Genomic DNA, 15,422 nt, shown 5'->3' with positions numbered 1-15,422 from the left:
GAGAGCCCTGAAGGGACATGTCATACATACATGGTCTCTGATGATCAACCTGTGTATACTAACACACTCAACACACATATGCAGCTCTGACAGATGGAAGGCATTATGGAGTTTGTTGGGTAAGGAGGGAAGGATGGAAGTGAGCAGGGCAGAGGAAGACAACCAAGGCTTATTAAGGGAGAAACTACAATAAAGAAAAGGGACATCAATATAATTTCCTGTAGCTACAATCCATCACAACACAGGCCACACTGTGCAGGACAGTGGAGAATGTTGACTAGCAATGCTGTGCACCCTGGAAATAAGAACAGGGCAGCAGCCCATGAAGCTCCGCAGTGCAGTGTGATGACCTTGAGTACAGGGGTGGGGTATGACCAGCATGAGGAGTCACTCCTCTCTGGAAGCGGGTGCTAGGAAAGCAACACACAATTTTTTCACTTTCGCCATTCTGATTCAGTGCTGCTTATCAAAAGTCCCTCCTCACAGAACAAAATCAAAGCAAGTTAAACAATCATGCTTACGTTTCTGACAGAAAGAGATCTATCTTAGCATTAGAGGCATCATTCCCCTTGGGAAAGAAAGTGTCCTTGGAAATGGGATTGATGGTCAGTACCCCAGTTCATGTTCTTTTCCTTCATACCACAGAGTGCAAGCTCAGGAAAGGCTCCCTGAAAAACTGCCTTTTACAACTCAGTCTGCCAGAAAGGGCAGAATAGTAGTGGGATGAGATGGTCAAGGTAACCCAGCCAGGGGATTTACCAAGTCCCACCCCTTTCTGTTGGATAGTTTCCAAGAACCGACAAATCTGGAGGAAACAAGGCAAAGGCCTGCCAGATCCTCCTTTGATATTTAGATTTTTCTAGTTTTAAAATTAAGTTGGTGCTGGGCAGTGGTAGTTCATACCTTTAGTCCCAGCACTTGGAAGGCAGAGGCAGGCAGATCTCTGTTGAGTTCGCCTGGTCTACAGATGGAGTTCCAGGACAGCCAGGGCTACACAGAGAAACCTTGTCTCAAAACAAACAAACAAACAACCTAAACCAACCTACCTACGAAATAAATAAAAGATAAAATCAACTTGGTGGGTGGATTCAGGATCTTTATATCTGCCTCTGCTCACTTGACCAAAACTTGCTCTGAAAGGGGTAAGATAGGTTCACTCATTCTCCAGAATGACTAGAGATTTAACATGAAGCCATTCTGTCCATATCCTATCAGTAGTGGCTAAGGATTTGTTTTTCAGCAAAAGTGGGGTAGGGACATACACCCATAAAGAGTACTACTCCTACCTATAAGGGGTGTTTCATCATGGGAAACACTGTGGGCCCTCTGACACATTTTGGCACACACTAGTGGAAGGAGTGGGTTTCTATTGGTATGTGCCAGGAAGTCAGTACTGTGATACACAATCCAGCATCTCAGTCTAAACTCTTTGGTACCTCTGTTCTCTTCTTGGACTCTTGTTTCTCTAGTCTATAACAGGACTCATTCTCAATAGAAAAACATGTCAGATTCACAGTCATGACTACAATACCTTTGTCTGATATGGCCATTGTCTGTGGAAAAATTATTTGGGGAGCTAAAGAGATGAGATGGATGAGCAGTTAAGGGCATATATTACTCTTCTAGAGTACCTGAGATTAGTTCACAGCACCCAAACCTAACAACTCATAATAGCCTGTCACTCCAGTTCCAGGAGAATCTTATCCTCTGGCCTCTGCAGGCACCTGTATACGTACACACACACACACACACACACACACACACACACACTCCAGATCTCCTTGTACAACACCTTAGCTATTCCTACACTTACCTGGAACCAACCTGGTTTTTTTTTTTTTTTTTTTTTAGATTTTATTTATTTATCATATGTAAGTACACTATAGCTGTCTTCAGACACTCCAGAAGAGGGCGCCAGATCTCATTGCGGATGGTTGTGAGCCACCATGTGGTTGCTGGGATTTGAACTCTGGACCTTCGGAAGAGCAGTCGGGTGCTCTTACCCACTGAGCCATCTCACCAGCCCCCCAACCTGGTTTTTAACATTAAACATTATAAACTGATTTTAATATCCTTTAAGTAAAACGTACAACTTTAAAAATGATTACCAGTGAAAGTCATTATGACCTAGGACATAAAAAGTCAACACTATATTTTTAAAAATTGCCTAATAACCAATCTTCTCAATGCAAGGAGAAGGGCTAATTGAACCACAAAGCCTCTGAACTTCCTAACAAGATGCTAAGAATAATATATGAACCAATGGGTTCCTTTACTGAAAGCCATTCTAAAGAAACCTGAGATATATCTCTGTTAAGATAGTTCTCTGAAACCTAGAATACAGCAAATAGAGCAGTCCCCACCCTATTTCCACAATTACTCCAGTAGAGCAGATCTCAAATGATGAATCCACATGGGCCAGATGGCACTTTCAGTATTCTCCCTTCCCTAATCAAGTAAGAACCTCTCACATCCTTTGGCCTCCCCAAGAAATCCATGACACTAGCCAAGATCCACAGGGGACCCCTCACAGTGAATCAGAGAAATAAGAAACTTCTGTCAGACATGTCTCCATAGGCTAGCTGAGCTGAGGTAGGACAGAATGGAGAAGGGGGACCTATTTGGACTCTTCTCCATAAGCAGGCTGCACAGATGAGTCTGTCGATTCCTGTCTCAAAGGTAAATAGAAGACCAACTACCAATTTTATCATCCTCAATTTTCTCCCACAACTTGTACTTAAATTTATCTTCCTCTAGCCCTCCCTACCTCCCTGCTTAGAATCAATCCCTTAGTATCTGTTTTTCTTGCATGCTTTAATCCTTCAGACCCTACAGGAGAGTTTGTTGTTCCTCTTCTTCACCTCTGACACTCACTGGGAGTCTATCTCTACCAGCAGCATCCTGCCTCTCTACAGGACACTAAACTTTTCTTTTGGTGTTGTGTGGTCTAAACTCATTAATACTTTAGACTATGGTTAGGCATCAGTTTTTCTTTTTGGAAACTTCAGTTTCTGAACATATTCTACCAAAGCGAAGGTGATCAAACATTCACTGTCCACAGCACTGGCTGTACCAGTTTAGGGATTCAGTATCTTTGATTCCAGTTGGGGTTTTGTTTTGCTTTTCTGAATATTAGTTATAACAGAAGTGAAATGGAGTGCTGAGGAGGTGTCTCAATTGGTAAAGTCATTGGTATACAATCAGAGTCTGAGTTCAGATTCCAGTACCCAATTAAAACCTCAGATGTGGGGCTGGTGAGATGGCTCAGTGGGTAAGAGCACCCGACTGCTCTTCTGAAGGTCCGAAGTTCAAATCCCAGCAACCACATGGTGGCTCACAACCATCCATAATGAGATCTGATGCCCTCTTCTAGTGCGTCTGAAGACAGCTACAGTGTACTTACATAAATAAATAAATCTTAAAAAAAAAATCTTAAAAGAATCACAAATCTAAACTTAAAAAAAAAAAAAAACTCAGATGTGTTAATGTGCCTATAAACCCATTGCTGAGGAAACAGAAACAGGTAAATCCCTGGACTTCACTGGCCAGCCAGCCATAGTTGATTTATGAAATTCCAGCTTCAATGAAAGACCCCATCTCAAAAAAGACAAATCAATAACAATAAAAGAAGACACTCTGAGTTACCCAACAGTCTGGCCTCCACAAGCATATGTGCACACAAACACATGCACCATTCTATACCCCACCACATCCCAAAGCAACCTGACAAGTTCTGACAGAAGGACACACAGCAGGTGTTACACTACTTTCTTTCCTTCCAAGGTCCCCACCACCTGGCTCTGGTCTGCCACCCTAAGGTTCCATACTGTAACAGTGATGATATCTGCAACATTTAATCTGTCACCACCCTACCTGCTATGTGTAGTACCATTCCAATACTATAGACTCAACCACTGGGGACAGAGTTTGAAAAATCTAGCTCAAAATAACACTCTGTGTTCATGACTGAACTATGATTTATTTAGACAAGCCAGCCGGACTGAAAAGACATGTTAAACTTCCCTATGCCTTTCTGCCTTTTCTGCCTACTAACTCCCGTTTGCCTCCAGGTCTCTCCCCCCAAAAAAGTCTCACACTGACTATCCCAATCTTTTCAGAAGACCTTTCTATGCGTATTCCAGTATAGAGCTTGAGTCCTTCACCAGAGCAGATGTCACATGGAACTACCATAGTTCAGAGTAGTGCCAAAGCCTAGCCATGTACTCATTACATTCTTGTAATCAGAGTGCTATACCACAGCTCCGCCTGAATCTCAGGGCAGGGTACTGTTCCTGGTACCATTGATGATCTCATACGCTGCCAAGTGACAGCTTCCATCATAAACCAGTTCAGTATTTGGCTCCCAGAAAGCCCTCCATGCCATTACTCTTGCTGCATCCCTTCCTGCTTACCTTCTGTCAACACAAACTTGCTAAATAATGGACTTGATGCTGATTATTAAAATACTAAACCCAACTGTTTCACAGCAAAAACCCTGGAAAGTCTGGGTCTCTATTAGTCATTTGTCTGTTGCTGTGACAGAATATCTAACAAAAGCAACATAAAGAAATGATTTCTTTTGATTCACACACTGAGGGAAGAGTCCACTGTGGCTGTTGGCAAGAATATGAAGCTGCTTATACTGCATCTAGGCAGTTGCAGAAACAGGCACGTCAGGCAGCTAGTCAGAAGCAGAGAGCTGTGAGCCGTGCTGCTCAGTTAGTTTCCTTTCTCCTTTTTTTTTTTTTTTTTTTTTTTTTTTCAGTTTGGGGAACCTCAGCCTTACAAAATGGTGCCACTCTCATTTAGGTCAAGTCTTCCCACCTCAACTAACCCAATGTAGAAAACCCCTCATCAATACATCCAGGCGATTCCATGGTGATTCTAAATCCTACCAAGTAAGTAATCATCACATGGTCGTTAGAGTTTGGAGCACGGTTTTAGGATTTTAATACAATGCATTATAATCTTCAAAACAAAGAGTTCCAGTTTTCCAAGGCCACAATCTGGATGACTTTTTCCAATCAAAGACAGCCAGGCATTAGACTTCTATTCCTGGGGAAAATGCTGACATTCCCCTAAGGGAAAGGACCAGGACTAAAGACTCTTGTTAATTCCACTTATGTACATACAACAAAGCCTATTTTCCTTCCTTAAAATTTAATAGATTGTTTTTCTACTGTTGAGATAAATACCATGAACACAAACAATGCATGGAAGAGTGTACTTTGGCTTATGGTTCCAGAGGGAAGGTACTAAGTAGCAGGCAGGGCAGAAGAAGTAGGAAGCAGAGAGATCACATGGTTTATCACAAGCACATAGCAGAGAAAAGGCAAACTGGAAGAATGGTGAGGAAGAACTCTCATATCATGTACCACCGCAGTAATGTACTTCCTCTAGCAAGGCTGCACCACTTAAACCTCCTTTAACCAAGTAGGCACTAAGTGTTCAAATACCCAAGTCTATGTGTAACATTCCTCATTCAAACCCGTAAGTGATAAGGGTCGGGTGGAATCCTCTAAAGAGGTGACTCTGAACTGGATCTTGCATGATAAAGGGAAGTGTGAGAGGGTGAGAAAGCAGGTGGGATTCTAGCCACAGGAGGAATAAGATGAGAATTGGCTTGAAGATGCTAATCTTCAAGCAAAAAGGAATAAAGATGGCCTTTAGCCTTGACCTTTAGGGACAAAGGCTAGGTGACCAGAAGAAGAGGAGGCTATGGATAAAGTATAAAGTCAAACCCATTCAAACAACACTACTCCAGCCTAAGGAAGAGTTTAGAAATGCCATGGTTTTCATTTACATTCTTCTACTGATCTCTCCCCTCCTCTCTGGTCTTCCTTCTCTCTGTTCATTTTCCTTTTTTTCCTCTCTCCTCCCCTCCTTCCCTCTACTCCAGATCTAAAGGGTCCCACTTTGGGCTACCAGATCCCTGCCCAGGCTGGAAATCAGCCCATTCTACAATGGATTCTGGGATCTGACTAGGTCCTCTCTTTTCCTCTCCACCCACATTCCTGCAGTCTGAAAATACTTTCATATCCTTCTCACCATAAAGTTGGGGGACAAAGATCTTCTCACCAGAAACTATAAATCAACTGGGAGGTCCCCATGCTGCTACTACTCATGGGCCTTAGAATTAGCTCTGTCAGTCCTCCTACAGAGGACAACCCACAATAAAGTACCACCCAAAGTGGACTTTCCCCAGGACACCCTTAGGGTTATTATTGGCCTAGGTAAGCAAAAGAATAACATATAATTTTGTCCCTGCCTTCAATGAGATTAAGGGCAAATACATATAAAACCAAAAGAAAAAAGAACTAAAGACTGAGAAACTTAAGTATAAACAACCTCAAAAAGCCAGAAAGCTCAGAAAAAAAAAAAAAAAAGTCTCCTTTTAAGGATACAAAGCAAAGATCTACACTGCCTAAGAAAGTCTCTAGCTAACTTCTCAGTCCAGGAATTGGCAAGTTTGAGTAACTGTGCATAGCTGTCAATAAGTCTAAGTGAGCTATATATACTGACTCAAAACATTTGCTCAAAACACTACTACTGCAACCCAGCAGTAATGTGAACAACTTTAAAGGGAAGAGAGGCTTTTTCCCTCTGACCCTAAATCTCTCTGTACCTATCCCCACGCGTAGGAAATGTGGACAGGCTGCCATCAGAACCACTCAAAGTCGTCTGCAGGCAATAATCTCAGCTACAGTCTTGTATTCTCAGCCATTCCTAAGTCAACAAGGCTGAACTGTCAGAACTCAAGCCAGTGACAACATATGTCCCACCCGCTCTGGAGGAGACACGTGTCTACTACACATGAAGAACTGACCTCACCCTCTACATTTCATAAAGTGTTCCTTGTTAGTCAGAATAATTAATGCTATAGCAGATTTTGTAACCCTGCTTGCTGTACTTAGTCTTAACTTCCTGAAACCCACTTATGCCCCACCCCCCATAAGAACTGCAATATCAAAAATACTTTCTACCTTCAAAAAAGCTTTGCGGAAAAGAAAACTTGTACCTATCTTCCTTGTATTGCTGCTTAGAAATTTAACAATTATATGTTAATATGTAGCTATTCGCAAAGGTAACAAGTTAATAAGTCAAACAAGGAGAAATCTCCAACTCTGGAGATGTGAAAGAATCTAGGTAGAAAAGGCTTTTAAAATTAGGAATTCTGCATCAAAAAATGTCTTAGTGGTTAAAGTGTTTGTTGTTTACATGTGAGGACTGGAATTTGGATCTTTTGAATCCTTGTTAATGCTGAATGAGCATGAAGGCCTACCTGTTAACTCTAGAATTGGGAGGGTAGAAATGGAGGACCCCCCAGAGCAAGCTGGCTAGCTGCTAGACCAGCCAGAATTGCAACACAATTTTTTTTTTTTTTTTTTTGAGACAGGGTTTCTCTGTATAGCCCTGGCTGTCTTGGAACTCATTTTGTAGACCAGGCTGGCTTCGAACTCAGAAATCCGTCTGCCTCTGCCTCCTGAGTGCTGGGATTAAAGGCGTGTGCCACCACGCCCAGCTTGCAACACAATTCTTTACAGAGCTTAAAAGAGCAATTCTAAACTTCATGTGGAAAAACAAACAAACAAAAAAAAAGCCAGGATAGCTAAAACAATCCTGAACAATAAAAGAACTTCTGGGGGTATCACCGTCCTTGATTTCAAGCTGTACCCCAGAGTAATAGTAATAAAAACTACATGGTATTAGTATAGAAACAGACTGATCAATAGAAATCAAGTTAAAGACACAGAAATAAACTCACATACCTATGAACACTTGATTTTTGACAAGGAAGCCAAAACCATACAATGGAAAAGGGAGAGCATCTCAACAAATGGTGCTGGTCTAACTGGATGTCAGCATGTAGAAGAATACAAATAAATCTGTGTTGTGTCCGGCCAGCAGATCACAGCCTGGGTTCTAGCCTGGAAAGGCATTTTGGAAGAGAAGGGCCTAGGCGACGAGAGAAAATGATGCAGCTAAGACAGGCATTCTGATCAAAGCTCAATTTTACTGTTCCACATGCAGTTATGAAGCAGGGGAAGGGGGCCCGATTCCCGCCAAATAATCTCGGGGTCCAGTAGCAGGGTGACCACGTGTATGGCTCCGAACAGCAAAGCGGCAGGTTCCAGCAGTGGGCGTGGCAGAACGATTGAGCGGGAAGCTCCACCCCTGAGGAAGCTGGTTTCAGGCTGGGGGAGGGGAGACTACAAATCTGTATTTATCACCCTGCACAAAACTCAACTCCAAATGGACCAAAGACCTCAAATTAAAACCAGACATACTAAATATAATAGAATAGAGACTCGGGAATAGCCTTGAACTTGTCGGTATAGAAGACAACTGCCTGAACAGAACACCAATAGCTTAGGCACTAAGGTCAACAATTAATAAATGGGACCTCATGAACCTGAAAAGCTTCTGTAAGGTAAAGGACACTGTTAATCGGACAAAACAACAGCCTACTGATTGGGAAAAGATCTTCACCAACCTTATCTCTGACAGGGGGCTAATATTCAAAATACATAAAGAACTCAAGAAGTTAAACATCAACAAACCAAATAACCCAATTATAAAATGGGATACAGAGCTACAGAGAATTCTTAACACAGCAATCTTGAATGGTCAAGAAGCACCCAGAGAAATGTTCAACATCCTTAGTCACCAGGGAAATGTAAATAAAAATGACTCTGAGAATGCCTAAGATCAAAACTCAAGGGATAGCACAAGCTGGTGAGGTTTTGGAGCAAGGAGAATGCTCTACTGCTGATGGGAGTGCAAACTTGTACAACCACTCTGAAAATCAATTTGGCGGTTTCTCAAAAAATTGGGAATAAATCTACTTAAGACCCAGCTATACTACTCCTGGCCATATACCCAAAAGATGTTCTAATATCCCACAAGGACACTTGATCAACTATGCTCAACTTGTTCATAGCAGCCTTATTCGTAATATCCAGAAACTAGAAACAACTCAGATGTCCCTCAATTGAAGAATGGACAAAGAAAATGTGGTTCATTTACACAATTGAATACTTTTCAGTCATTAAAAACAAGGACATCATGAATTTCACAGGCAAATGGATAGAGCTAGAAAATATTATCCTGAATGAGGTAAACCAGAACCAAAAGAGCATGCATGGTATATACTCACTTATAAGTGGATATTAGCCATAAAGTATAGGATAACCACGCAATAATCAAGAGACTCAAAGAAGACAAATAACAAGGAGGGCTCAAGAGAAGATAGTTTAATCTTTCTCAGGAAGGGAAACAAAATAGATATCAGATGCTGATAGAAGGAGGGAAATGGGGGTGGGGTGGGGAAATCAGAAGTAGGGAGAGCAGGGGAGAGAGAATGCAAATTGGCGGCGGGGGGGGGGGGGGTCAATTTCTAGGACATGCGAGAGACCTGGTAGAGGCCCCAGGGGATATATTGGGTGATCCTAGCTGAGACTCCTAGCAATGGGGGATGTGGATGCGGAAGTGGCCACTTCCTCTAGCCAGGCAGGACTTCCAGTTGAGGAATAAGGACAGGAACCAGTAACCTACCCATAAACCTTTGACCCAAAATGTGTCTTGTCTAAGTACAGGGACAAAGATAGAGCAGAGATGGAGGAAAAGGCCAACCAATGACTGCCCCAAATTGAGACCCATCCCATGGGCAAGAACCAATTCCTGACGCTATTAATGATACAGTTATGCTTGCAGACAGAAACTTAGCATAACTGTTCCCACCCAGTAGCCAATGTTTCCATTCTGAGATACAAAACCCCCCAGGCAAACACTAGCTAGAGCTCAAGGAGTCTTATGGAAGGAAGAGTTGGGAAAAGGATTGGGGGACCGGAAGAGGAAAGAGACTCCATAGGAAGACCAACTAACCTGGACCCTTGGGGGTTCTCAGAGCCTGAATCACCAACCAAAGAGCAAGCACAGGCTGGACCTTGCCCCCTGCACATATGTAACTTATGAGCAACTGGAACAGGGGCTGTCCTTAAGTCTGTTACCAGTCTGCTTGTGGATCCCGATCCCCTAAATGAAGCCTTGGCTGGCCTCAGTGTGGGAGGATGCAGTTAGTCCCACAGCAGCTTAACTTGTGAGGGGGTAATGGGGGGGGGGCACTAGCACGCTAAAAGAACTCCCTCTTTGCAAAGGGGAAGGTGGAATGCGGGAAGAATCTGCATGAGGGGGTACTGGAAGGAGAGGGGATATGATATTGGGATGTAGAATGAAGAAATAAATTTAGTTTGAAAAAAGGAAAAAAGGGGGGAAATAGAAGATCCCTAGAACAAGCTGGCTAGCTAGACCAATCAGACTGGTAAGCTATGCTTCAAGTGAGAAGAGATCCATGGCCCAATGAATAAAGTGGACAGTGATCAAGGAAGACTCCAAAGGTCAACTTCAGGCTTCCATGTACATATGCCCCCACATATATGCATGCTACACACACAAATACAAGGTGGGAGATGAACCAAACGGCAGCTACATACAATAAATACAAAGCTACACTACTGACCTCAGTGGCTCTCTGACAGCTACTACTGAAGGTACACATGAACTGAATTCTATCTGACCCATGCACACTTCTATACAAATAAATTGTAAGAATTTAATAGTAACCTTATCCTCTCATGAATTCAGATATCCTTGTATTTAATTTGCTCAAGTGAGTTGGAAGAGCTAAGCTATCAATGAAGTCTCATTCACATGGAACCATGGAAAGGCTGTCTTCTAAACACTGCTGTCTCTCTGGCCTCCAAAGGTAAACACCAGGCAGGCCAACTGGCACCCAACCACAGCAGCATAAGCCACCTAGAGTGGGAAGCTGCTCACATCCTTCAGAGGTTTATACTCCAAGTGACAGAGAAGAATGGAATCTTCCAGTGGGTAGGAGGTAATACAAAGAGTTCATCTATAAACCTACCCACAATCATTAGAGACTCTGAATACCAACTCCATTTTTTTCCTTTTTTTTTTCCTCTTTGTTTTTAGCATGTTCTCATCTTCTTTTGATGAAAAGATGGACAGATTTAAAACAAAACAAAACAAAACAAAACACCCTCCAAGTTAACAAGTTAGACCACAGTAAAGGGATACCCACTGCTGAACAGATGTAAATTTCTGTTTAATGAGGATTTTAAACCAACTAAGATTCAGGCAGGTAATCAGTTTGGTGGGCTCAGGTCTTATTTATTAGAAAGACGTGTACCTGTTCTAAACATGGCACAATTAGTCTGCAGAGAATAATTTCTCAATGTCTTTTCATGACACCAGGGTTCAACAAACCCAGCAATTGACCTATCCAGCCTCCTACCACAATCCTCAAGTCTTTTTATAGTCACAGGTAATTACCCCAGGGAGAGATTACATCACTTCTGTCAGTAGGGTTTGCAGCTGACAGGAAGATGCTTTGCGGATGTTTTGGGAACTACATCCTCATTTAGAAACACATTGCTATGGCCCCCATTGTTCCTTTCTAAGAATAGAACTGCCTCGGCAAACCCTGTGCCTAAACTGGAACCAAACAACCAAGAGCCATTGTGGGTAAGAACACAACTTCAGAGGAAAACATGGTAACCTAGAGATGACTCCTGTATCAGAAGGATACAGGAGAGAACACAGATAGGGTCTTTATTCATTATCAGAACAAGTCTCTGAGGGCTGGCCTTCACCCTTCAATCAGGAAACTTAAGAAATGGGTCCAAGGACACCTCCCATTCAGTACAGGTAGGCCAATGCCAACAAAGCCATGAACAGAGTCAGATGAACATAAGTATCAGCCAGTTCCAGCACTTGTAATTATGTGCCCAGGTAAGCTACCCAACATCCACCTAAGTCCCTCTCTCCATTAGGCACAGAAATGGTGTTCTTTATGTACATTTCCTATCTATCTGCTGTCCTACCACCCCCAGCTTGGTATACATTATCTAACTCAGGTCCTCCTGAGAGGGTGAGACGAGCCAAAGAAGTCTGACAAAACCTCTCTGCTACAGTAGTGCTTAGGGCCAAAGCTACATCCTATCATAGAGAATCTGGTTCTCAACAATTTTTATCTTCAACAAAACCTAAATACTTTACTTTCTCACTCTGCTGTATAGAGATACAGATGGCTGCTTTCCCACTATCTCAAAATTGCATTGTGTGAACTGTGATGCTTAACATGGTATTATGCATCATGGCAACAAGGGGAGAGGGTGATCAGAAACAAAGAACACTGAGTTGTCAGTATCTTCTGAACTGAGAACGCAAAGCATTTGATCTAAGTCAGCAGGCCACCTCAATTGAGATCATCAAAATATGCAAAAATGAGCTTTGTGGAAAACATCAGGGATTCCTCAAGTAGTCAATCCTTCATCAGTCAGATTTAACACCTGCTCCAAATCTCTTAACCTGGACAAACAGTGACTCAGGGTACTCAGTTCATGTTTTCATGAGAGCAAAGGTGTTGTCTTCACAAAGTCTACTGTGCAGTGTGACTCAACAGTAGGTCACATAACAACTCTGTTGTTATTTAGAAGTTACATCACACCTTTTATGTCATTCTTATTAGTCTATACAACACATCAACTTGACATTCTTAAAGAGTGTTGTTCCTCTTTAATAGCAGCATGAAGAGGTCAAGTGATTTGCCCAAGGTCATAACTCAAGTTTCTTCGGATCAAGCAGACAGAGCTGGGAGAGACTGTCCCACAGCGGGGTCCTAGTTCCTCTAGTCCAAGAAAAGTAGCATGAGTAGCATACGCACACAGTTTGTTTTTAATCCTGATCTTCCCATGAAGATCATGAATTGTGCTTCTGCATAACAAGATATGCTTCCTGTCACACCTAAAAAGGAGCCTCCAATAAATAAATCTCTGAAATGGGTACTCAGGAGCAGCTACAAAAACACGTAAGAAATTGAGATTTAGGGTCTGGAAGAGATGGCTTAGTAGGTTAAGATCACTTGCTATTCAAGCTTGAGGACCTGAGGACTAAAGTTAGAATCCCTAGCATCCACATTAAAGCCTATAAAACATGTATCTATATTGTGGGGTGGAGATAAGGAGCTCCTGAGAGCTCACTGGCTGGCCAGGTAGCCAAATCAATGCTTCTAGTTCATTGAGAGGCCCTGTCTCAAGGCAGTTAAGATAATAGAAGAAGACACCAGATATCTTACTCTGGCCTCCGAAAGCATATGTTTAGGTACAGGAACTCACATTCACATTCATGCACGCCCCCTAATATACATACACATACACACATACACACATACACACATACACACATACACACATACACACACACACACACACACACACACACACACACACACTCATACTCAAGTTCAAAAAGGGGAAGCAGGGGCTCTTCCTGAAAGGAACTGCCTTTCTTTAGCTTGACTGTTTATCTGAGAGTTTTGGTTTCCTGGTGAGCATACTTGGCACAGTGTTCATGGCAATCACAGCCATGCAGGTGTGCTCTGAGTTTTCAGGCCAAAGGGGTGGGTATCGTCTTCTCCTAGAAGCCACTTCACAGAGGGAAAACATTGGCAGCAATGTTGGCACACTGGATTTTAGTGATGGTGAAGCCCCTTCTCCCTGTATGCACTCTGCTCCCAGATAGTACATATGTTGTGAGGAATAAAAATGACTTGAATGTTAGGGTGGTAGGAAAGATTCTTTGCAGTGGGGAAGGGAAAGAAAACAGCTTCAACTTTTCCATTCTAGTCTGGGCCCACATTATAAACAGATAGTTTTTCCACACTAAAGAATAATAATCCCTTTATCTAGTCAGTATGAAACTTTGGGTAGAAAGTTGGGGAGGTGTCCGGTAGGTGGAAAATGGAAGGAAGAAAGCATAAAGCAATAAAAAGGAAGGTGGAGAGGATGAGATGGCTTAATGAAACTAAAGGGGCTAAAGACTTCCAATTCTCTGCTAGCAACAATGCAGCTTAACATGCTAGGGCAGCTTCCCAGGAGAAATCCCGGGAGAGGCAATTTGCAGTGGTTCCTAGGCACTAGTCCAGGTTCTGTTCCTGGACCTACCATTAGCTGTTAAGACCTCGGGCAAATGTATAACTTCTGAAATCTGGCTGAGAAGTTCACCTTACTCTAGCTCTGACAGTTGTTCATTCAAGCACATACCTACTAAGCGGCATTTGTTCTAGGCTAACTGTGGGAATGGGAACAGAGGAATACAAAACTTCTATGAAGAAACAAATCTTTTGTCTGTCTGTCTGTCTGATCCAGGGTCTCACTCTGCAGCCCAGGCTGGCCTTAAACTCAAAATCCTCCTGCCTCAATTTCCTAAATGCTGGGATTATAGACAAAGAGCCAAATACTTTAGCCACTGGTTTTTACTATACTTATTTAACTTTTTGCCATTACAGCACAAAAGTAACCAGAGACGACATATATTCAAGAATGAGCACACCACGTTCCACTCAAATCCAACTTATAGGAATTGAAATTTGAATTTCATATTATTTTTACATGTAACAAAATATTACTTTTCTAATTTTTTTAGCATGTTAAATATATAGTTAGCATTCAGGTCATACAAAAGCAGGCAGAAGCCAGGAATGGTGGTACATATTTATAATTCCAGCACTAAAGAGTTAGAGGAAGGAGGCCCTCAAGCTCAAGGCCATCCTGTATTATAGCATTAAATCAAGTTCTCCAGACTAGCTCTCGCTACATAGAGGGAGGTTAGCGTGGAGCAATTTGCTAGCTTCTGCTCTACAGTTAAGAGCAGTAAGCATGACAACTTTTACACTGTGTTTCTGTACCCATCACTTCTGGAGACCTTGTATAGGCCAGTCTTGTTTTCCTTTTCATACAAGCATGACCCCATACTATGGAGTCCCAATCATCAATGGTACCAGAGGTTGCACTGGGGTTCCTTCCTCAAGGCTAGGAAGGAAAGGGCAGAAGGAGAAGAATCAGAAAAGGAAGTATGTACACAATAGGGAAGGCTATAATGAAACAACCGAATCAATAACTGTTTCTCTCAACAGTTCAGAATAATGCTACAAGTAGACGAACCTGCCCTCCTATCAGTATGTATGGGTAAGAGGATAATAGAAATGATAAGCAATAGAAGAGACAGCACTGAATTATGAAAAGTCCACAGCCATATATAATGTGCCGTATTCCCACTAAAGCCCCATTCCAGGATAACTCTGCAATCTCTCTCCAGGGAACAAATCCAAAAAAATTGCCATCCTGGTTGTTTTAAAGAACTCTGGCAAGGATTCCATTATTGTCAAACACCAATGTTCACACCAGGACTCACAGATACACAGATGCTTCTGGCATGCCATCCAATGGCCTGCTCAGTACATCCAAGTATGTGTTTTTTGGAAAGGATGCCAGGTCTGGATTGCACAAAGTGAAGTGATTAGGGACTTTAGAGTACTGTTAACGCATCAAGAATCAACA

The 15,422-nt window shown here is 42.3% G+C and overlaps 1 protein-coding gene across 5 annotated transcripts in view; it reads right to left on the bottom strand.

The window, feature by feature from the left end:
- The window catches only part of Susd6 (sushi domain containing 6), an 89,225-nt gene that overhangs the window by 37,288 nt on the left and 36,515 nt on the right, over nt 1–15,422 (bottom strand). The window lies entirely within an intron of this gene.

Source organism: Mus caroli, unplaced genomic scaffold (assembly GCF_978045245.1).
Source record: "Mus caroli unplaced genomic scaffold, Mus_caroli_1 scaffold_14, whole genome shotgun sequence".
In the NCBI taxonomy this organism is placed as follows: Eukaryota; Metazoa; Chordata; class Mammalia; order Rodentia; family Muridae; genus Mus; species Mus caroli.
Note: the sequence above shows the minus strand (reverse complement) of the source record. Positions and strands in the feature narration are given on the sequence as shown.